General features: G+C 39.1%; 1 long non-coding RNA gene across 1 annotated transcript; it reads left to right on the top strand.

Annotated features, from left to right (window-relative positions):
- LOC110392451 lies at positions 2,771-8,352 on the top strand. The gene is made up of 3 exons (XR_002434383.1): positions 2,771-3,143; positions 4,156-4,227; positions 8,057-8,352. It is a non-coding gene; the product is annotated as an uncharacterized LOC110392451 (long non-coding RNA).

The raw sequence follows: 8,837 nt of genomic DNA, 5'->3' as shown, positions 1-8,837 counted from the left end.
CTAAGGCAGTAAATTTAACCCCTGTTTAACCACTGACTTTTCCCCTTTAATAGTAATTGTAGATTTTGCCATTCAGAAGAGCTACCTTGTAAAGTCTATGCTAGGAAAAAAAAAAAAGTCCATAGCGCAGTTTCCTTTCTCCAAAAATTCCTTGACACACTGAGAAAAATACAGTGATCCTGAGTAGAACAGGTAAAACGATATCTCTGTGGATGAGCTGTTTCCTGGTTCTCTCAAGCTTCAGTGTGGACAGAGGTCATTTTGTGTTATTACAAAATGATCTGTCTCCTCCTTCACTACATGGCAGCTCTCTGGGCAGTTTGGTTGTGGTAACAGCTTCTATGTAGTTTCTAAATCCTGCAGACTCCATCACATGAACAACCTGAAGTTATGCGAGTCTTATTTAAGCTTCTGGAGGGTTCAGATGATTTGTTACAAAGATTCAGAATTCAAGCCAGTGATAGATGTTGTGGTGAGAGCAGTCAAAGTAACTGCTTTGCTCTCGAATTTGACAATGTGGTTCCAAAACCAATATATTTTATAAGATCAAACAAAAGTCATTCCAGATCTGTGGTTAATAAAAGTTAAATTTGAACTACCTATACATACCATTTTTAACATCTTCCACCCAAAGGTCATCAGAATTATTAAACTGGCTGGCATGTATGATTTGTTAGGTATTATCCTTGTGTTACTGAAGAAATGGGTTTTGAAGTGAATGTAAATAATGTATTTGACAAATAAATAAACCTGTATGTGGGACGTATATGGAAACATGTAAAATAAACTGCCACATCCACAAAATAAGGTAGTTTTATTTTGTCCAGAAACATGTACTTTGGGGTTTAAATGAGGTGAACCCTGCTAAATTCTGAATCCTGATTTTGATTTTGCCTTGAAGGAGCAGGCAACGTTCCTGCTACGTATTTGTATTATTTTACCTTTTGTCCACTAGATGTCCTCAGCATGTCACACAACGCTTTGCGTTCACAGTATCTTTAATCTGAAAGGATGTATCCTTCGTTTGAAGTGTGTGTTATTAAGATATCATGATTAATGACTTTCACTCCAGAGTTCATTTTATCTAGAAGATTAGCAAGACACAGGTCCTCAAGAAGAGCACAATAATTTAATTCTCTACTTCAGATACAGCAGCTTTCCAATTTAGGAAGCAATTAAGACTCATGTATGCTTTCTTCTCTGAAAATATTTAAGCAATTAAAGCCCTAAAACAAACGAAAATCCTTGCAAGTAAAAATTCTTCTATATCAAAAGGGAATCCTTAGCAGTTTTTTTTCCCTGTTATTCTATACTTTCAAAGGATGTATAGTAGTTGCACAGACCCATTCACAGCTGGCTGGGCTAACAGCAGGAGTCTTGCTTAATTTGAGCTTTAATGGAACTTTAGAACTAAGATGAGAGTAAAATCTGGAATGATCACAAATATCACTTTAAGCCTTTCCTGTCTCCCTAAAAAGGCCTCTGGGACAAAGCACAGGAGGCTGGAAACACAGCTGTCATGTTAGACTCTTAAAGCAGGTAAGCTGAGCTAGAACTAACCTTGCAAAACTTTGGCTTATCTGAAAATGCTGCAGGCTCTGCTGTGCTGTGTGAAAGCCTAAAGCTTCAGAGCTTGAGAGCTTTAGGTTCTTAGCTTTTTAGCATGTACTCAGCTGTAAGTGCTGTCACAGAAGCAGCTGTGTGCCTGTTGATTTCAGAGATGCAAAAAGGATTTCTAAAAGGCAGTAGTGGGTCTCCAACTGGAAACACTCTAGCAGAATGCTTCTGACTTTCAAGGCATCGGTAAAAAATCAGTTCTGTGTAGATGAGCAGTTCCTGTCCCAGCGAGAAAAACAAAGCAAGTACTCTGAGTGACCTTTTACTCTGTAGCTAGCATACATCCTCGGAACAATGGTACACACTGACTGGAGTTCCACAACCTCCAGTGGTTTCATGGCAGCTCAGTAGGGCCACTGGGACTTACTGTGACAACAAAAAGCCTAATTCAGCCAATATTTGTGAAGAAGAGATGTAAGAAACAGTGAAACAAAGCCTGATGCTCTTGTTGCCAGACATTTGCTACTTGGTTATTTCAGTTTCCAGAAGTCAAGTAAAACATTATTTGCTTATATTTGAGTGTAACACTCCAAAGAATTTTACAGTGGAAAAATAGCAGTCTTAAAAGTGAGCTAGCTAAGAAGTCTGCTGAGAGCCTTTTCCAGTTTCATTATGACAGAAATTTTGGAAGTTTTGTAGGGGGTTTGTTTGTTGAAGGAAAACGAAGAGTCTAATTTTCATCTTCCTCCTCTGAAAATAATTTCCTCTGTAGCCAGATTGGGGATAAAGCAAGCAATCAAAAATGACGTAGGAAAAAGATTGTCAAATACCTCAAAACTTTTTGTTGTTCACTTTCTTTTTTTTAACATTTGAGTGATGAAGGGATTCCCCTCTGTCAGGGAAAATCTTCATCAACCCCATTGTAGCAGCTGTCTGGTACCTGTATGTATCAGCAGGAGCTGAGCATGAGACCCATGAGAAGAAGTTCTCAGCTGCTGTTATTTGTGGCAGATTCCGCACGGGGTTTGTTGCTGCTCCCTCAGGAATCTGCCTGAATTTTCTTAGCCTTAAAACATTTCCACACCTTTCCACCTACAGACCCAGTCGCTTTGCCAGCATGTTGCACAGGGACCATCAGGCAGAGCCAAGGCTTGTTCTGGAGGGTAGTTTTCAGTGGCTTGGAACCCACTGCACGTGTTTGGCTCAGAGCAGCCCCAGTGCTGACACAGGACTGCCATTCTGTGGTCAGGTCAGGCTGGGCCTGGCAGGCTTCAGCTGAGCCACCCCCCTTTCCCCCTCCCTCAATAGTAGTGATGATCCAAGGATCAAACTCCCAAGTTCCCACAAACCTTTCCCCCAGGAGGCAACCCAGGACAGCCTGTGCCTCCTGCCATGGGATGAGTGGCCTAAGGGGTGGCAGTTGGCCCAGAAAGAAGCGGCCATGCTGAGGAGCAGGTCAGGCCTCCTAGGCGCTGTAGCCCCTCTGTGCCCCTGCTTGGGATGGGCCAGGATCTGGCTTCTTGTTGGATCAGTGATGGGGGCTTGGGGAGGCCATTGGGGAGACAAGAGCAGCACAACCATGCAAGGTTTGTGAGAACAGTTATTTCTGGCTCTGCTCACCATGTCCCACCTTGCTGGGCAGTTTCCCTCACTCACAGCAGTGTGCTGCCCCAGTCTTTTGCTTAGTCAGATAATTCAAAGGACATCTTGAAACTTCTTCAAAATATCTTGAAAATAAATAGCCATCCTTTCTAAGCATAGATCAGGTGATCCCTGGTTTAATCCTTTTATAATTCAGCTAGCTGGAGCAGTACTCATCATCCTCTACTACATGAAACTAATTAGATGCATCACCTCATGAAAGGCGATATGGATTCAAGAAAAGGGAAAGCTTAACTACTTCAGTACTTCTTTACTTAGGCTTGAAGCATATTAAGCCAAACAAACTGCAATAAGTGGGTAGGGCTCTAGGCCAGAAGTCACACAGTGACAGTGCAGTTGTACAGCTGGCTTCCTGTCTCACCGTCAACTCCCTGAAGAACTGTCTGTCTCTGTACTCCCATCTGCAAAGCAGAGATAATTCTCAACCACCCAAGCTCTGCAGAAGAGGGTCACCTTCTAGTAACCAGTGTTTTTCACATTTTACATGCTTATTTTGTCTTATAATAACTGACAAGCTTTCAGAATAAGATAACTTACCAAATAGTTAAGTTTTCCCTGAGTAGTGTACAGAGCTTCATTTTTACCTCCTTAGTAGCCTCAAATTAATAAGAAAGATCCTAATATATTCAAAACTGAGAGATGAGGAAGTCTGTGATTGACTGGGCAAAATTTTTCCACAAATGGTATAGAGTATCTAAATCAATACAGTGCAAAATTTCTCTCAATTTTCTATGGCAGAAATAATGTTCAAAGTGCTCAGAATGTAACTTGCTCACAAGGAGCATTTGACAATTTAAAAGAACATTTCCTCCTCGAAGTTCACGTGGTGGGCTGACTAAAGCTCTCTGGGGGTTCCCCTTCTGCAGACTTCAAGCAGGGGAAATATCACCAAATATATCAGATCATCTGTTTTCTTCTGTTCTTTCCTCTCTGCAGACTGTCTAAGGTCCTCCGAGGTTCCTTTGGAGTGGAACTCCCCTTTGATACCCCAGAGTTCTGGTTGACAAGGTAAAAACCTCAGCTTCTACTTTTGCCTTATGCTGCACTCACAAATATTTCCCTCCTGATTTCTATTTTCTCTTTTTGGTTCTGTCCCTATTAGCAAAACATATGCTTTCTCCATTCCTCAAGTGTCCTCATACCCTAACGCAGGGAAAGTTCATTGACTACATGTCTTTCTTTCAGCTGGTATGGAACTGTTTTCCTTGGAGTGCCTGGTATGATGCAATGTTATTGGTTCTAGGAGAAAAACACCACTGATAACACACCAATGTTTATAGTTGCTGCTAAGCAGTGTTGTACAAAGCCAAGGCCATTCTCAGAGAAGGGTCCTAGGACCTGGGAGTGAACAGAATTAGGACAGCTGAGTTAGACCAGCCAAAGGGATATTCCATACCTTGTGACATCATGCAGAAGAAGTTTTGAAGGAGGTGGGAGTCCATCTTGCTCTTTTCCACTGCTCGGGGAGCTGACTGGGCATTGTTCAGGGGCTTGTGAGCAGTTGCTTGTGCATTACTTGTTATATACGTTCATATATACATACATACATATTGTCATAATTCTTATCCTTTTCCTTTTCTCTCTTAGTAAATAGTTTTATCTCAACTCACGAGTTCTACTTTTTTTTTCTCCATTTCTCTCCCTCATGCCGCTGGGAAGGGAAGAGTGAGCAAATGACATTGTGGTGCTTAGCTACCTGCCAGGTTAAACCACAGCACTGTATAAGCTCACTCATTATACTCTTCCACAGAGTTGAGCTCTGTCTTATTTATCCTTCTCATCTTTTTCCAGATTTCATTTATCTTGCTGAAAGTTCATGTGTGGTCTAAGCTCGCCATCTAGGTTCCTTAATGGAGAAACAGAAAAATTATTCTTTTCATCTCTGTTTTAAAACTTCAGGGGATAAAATTACTCACTTGGAAGGAGTTTTTCTACCACTTCCCTTCTCTCTCTCTCAAAGAAGTCTAGAAAACAACTTTACACTGAACACTTAACAGTACTTTGAGGAAAATCAGATAGGATGAATTTCAGTCCCACTTACCAAAAGCTTCCTCCCAAGCAGCTGCTCTATTCCTCCAGTCTCTAGTATTTTTTTAAATTACAGAGGCTCTATGAGGAGCCTCAAAAAGAGGAATTCTTGTCATGATATATAAAGCTTGCCAGGGTGTAGATCAACAGAGCCGAAAAAAGGACTGGAAATATTACACAGACCTATCTCCTGGAAAAGATTACCATTGCCTGCTTCTGCAAAGTGTGGGATATTTTGAAAAAAGAGATGTGTTACTCCCAAGAACCTCCACCATCTTACCACTTTGCTGCACAAAAAAAATTAAGAAAACACTAAGTTGCACTCTCAGAGAGAACATCCAAATTACTATAATTCAAGATGCCACTCATAGACCAGTAGCCAGATATCTAATGCTGTAATGAGTTTACAGTCAACCACACATAGACGTACATACATAGCTCCATGGTACTGCATCAGTAACTACTGACATGAATATTTCTTTGTGCACATAAATGACATTTAGTTGTGCACAGGCCTAAAAAGACCTAGCCTTTTCCTGCAGGACACCCACAGAATATCTTACCAGATCCAGTCATCAGGGAGGAGAAGTTGGTCTTTCTTTACAATTTCCCATCCTTAAAAGGCATATACAATTGAGATAAAAATGGAAAAGCAAATAGGACTCTAAATATTTTTGTCATGTTTTGTCCTGTACAGAAACTTACATAGAGGGTTTTTTGACAACTTCAGCTATTGACATAAACTATGTTTATAAAGTCTTCCAGTTTCCCGAGTAATTAGTCTTTAGTACTGTCTAGAGTCTTTACTGCTCTCATGATTCCAAATACTATACTTTTCTGATACTATATATATTATGGCACAAAGTTCATATAGGATCCAGTGATATTCCCTCTGAATAACAAGAAGAATTTAATGTACAGAACACGAGGACATTGCACACCTCCTTTAGATCTCCTTCCATGGTTCTAATAAGATTTACAGAATTCTGTTCTGCAACATTACGTTCTTTGCTATTGTATTCCTCAGGGATTACTTTCTCTGCAATTTTTGGTGGTAGGCAAGTGGGAAAAAAAAATTTCTCTTTGATACCAATTTGAAATTGTTCTGAGATAGACCTTATGTGTAGGAGAAGGATATCTCAGTACAGTTGTGACATTATCAAAAGCAAATAAAAAGGAACTGATTTGTGAGGCATTCTCAGGGTACATCTAACGTGCTTAGGAATCACTGTCTTCAATGAAAGTGATAGAGAGAAATTTGAAGATCTAACAGTAACTTCTTACATTAAGAGATGGTCACAGTGTGCTCCAAGAACTGTGAACCTAGATCCTGGGGACCTCCTTGGTCTGCTGAGACTGAAATCTACAACCCACAACTTCCCAAACTACAAGTTCTTCATTCTGTGGGTTATAACGAGGCTACAATTTATCCAGTCCTTGGGACAGAGAGCAAGTTTGACCCCATACCCTGTGGATGAACCACCATGAGATACAGAGGTCAAGGTCTTAGGACTCTACTCTGGGGTCTACTTACACATTATGGATTAAAACATGAGTGGGCAAAATGTACAAATGACTTTGGTAGCAGGGACTAGAGGCCGCTGCTGCAGCCAGGAAAAAACATCTCTCTGAAGCATGGTCGTAGACACAGCCCTTCCAATCTTTTCAAATATGTTCAGCTCTTATACTAAAGAACTTCACTAGCCTCCACTGTGCTAGAATGATTTCATAGAGTATTTTTTTTAAACCCTTTTTCAAGTAAATGAACACAAAGACCTAAAGATAGGTTTTAAATTACTGTCTCTATCACACACAGTTGTGGAGGATGTGAAATCTCCTGAGAGTTTGATCTGTGTTAATTAAATCAAAAAAAAATCTCCATAAGGTCTAAAGCGTGCTTAATGAATTAGCATGGAGGCCCCGTTGAGCAAAAGCCTTTTAAACTCCCGTGAAACAAATCAACTCACATTTTATTATTATCCACTTAACAAATTTAATCTGTCACTTTATATCATGTGAAACCACAGCTTTTCATAAATGCTAATTAAAACCATTAAAAATGGAAATCTTCTTCTAAGGGGCTTATGCAAAGTGTGAATATTGATGCAAAGAGATAGTTCTATTTGTCCTTATGAATGAAAGATAGTACTTCTGGTACAGCAAGCTGTACTTGACAAAAGGAATCTTCTGGGAATAAGCATAGATGTCTAAATAATTTTGAGACATAGAGGTGCTTCAACAAGCACCACTTAAGGGAAACTGCCATTGCCATGGGGTAACATCAGTTTTAAGGAATGTCATTGTACTTGAACCACAAAAAAATGAAAAAAAAACACAAAATGAAAAATTAGTGCCTCCTCATTTGAATCCTTAGAATCCATACATATTAAAGCCAGTTTAGGGATCGTCTTGACCCATGAGTTATTAGTGTACAGGAATACTGATGTTCATAGCAAAACAGCAGAACTGAATCTGGTAGAATGCACAGAGCACCAAATTGAGCAACCCTCCCAGCAAGGGTTAGAATTCACATGAAGTACATCTTTTCTTTAGCAACTGCTTTTACTCTGCTAATTTTTTTCCATCCCTATACTGAGGAGCCCAAACTGTAGCCACCCAAGCCAAATCTGGTATTGATTACTACCAGGTTTTCTCTAGTAGATTCTTAGCAGGATGACAGTTTATTAGGAATAACAAAAAAGAAAAAAAAAAGTTTAAAATCTACTTGAAGATTTAAAGAAGCCTTTAAATCCTTTTTTTCTTTGCACTTTCTTTGGACTTTCACTGTTTTTTTATTTCTTTCCCGAAGATGATCTTCAGACCAATTCACTTTCCAGCACTTCAGCATACATCAAAAACAACGCTGAAGCCTCCTACAACGGCGCTGAAAAATACATCTGAAAGGGCCATCAGGAAATCCTTCCATCTATTCTCCAGATGTACTTTGTGATAAACTATATTCACATCATTCCTTATGTGTGTCCATGCAATAAGATTTTAAAAGCATCACTGGTGGAAATTCCTTCACAGACAACATGACACTTCTCAGAAGCAGTGTATACAGGCCCTGACATAAACTCAGCTGTTATTGTTATCTGTTTATTATTATTTGTCACATTAGAATTCACATCCACTTATTTTGTTTATATTTATTTCATATTTTTATTTAATTTCTATATAGAAGTACGTATACATATACATAAGTATTTAACCATACATACTCTATAAAACATATTTATAAACTCTATGTTTCTGTTTATAACATGAAATGCTCCTGGATACTTAATTTCATTAGACAAATATATCTTATTATTAGAAATAGTATGTGTTTTTCAGATGCTGCATACTGTGTTTTTAATATGACTATTTTATTTTACTTTCAACCATTCTAATTATCAAGGCCTGCAGACTTCCAAACAATGCTACTCAGCTTTAAACTACATTTTCTGTCTAACAAGAATTTACAATACCACATGCCAATAGCATTAAATTAATAAGCTAAGTTTACCAAAAAGGGGCTGGCACCTTTTACTGGTAAGTGTGGTGGTATTTTATTCAATTGAGGAAATTCAAGACAGATTTGAGTCATT

Source organism: Numida meleagris, chromosome 1 (genome assembly GCF_002078875.1).
Source record: "Numida meleagris isolate 19003 breed g44 Domestic line chromosome 1, NumMel1.0, whole genome shotgun sequence".
In the NCBI taxonomy this organism is placed as follows: Eukaryota; Metazoa; Chordata; class Aves; order Galliformes; family Numididae; genus Numida; species Numida meleagris.
Note: the sequence above shows the minus strand (reverse complement) of the source record. Positions and strands in the feature narration are given on the sequence as shown.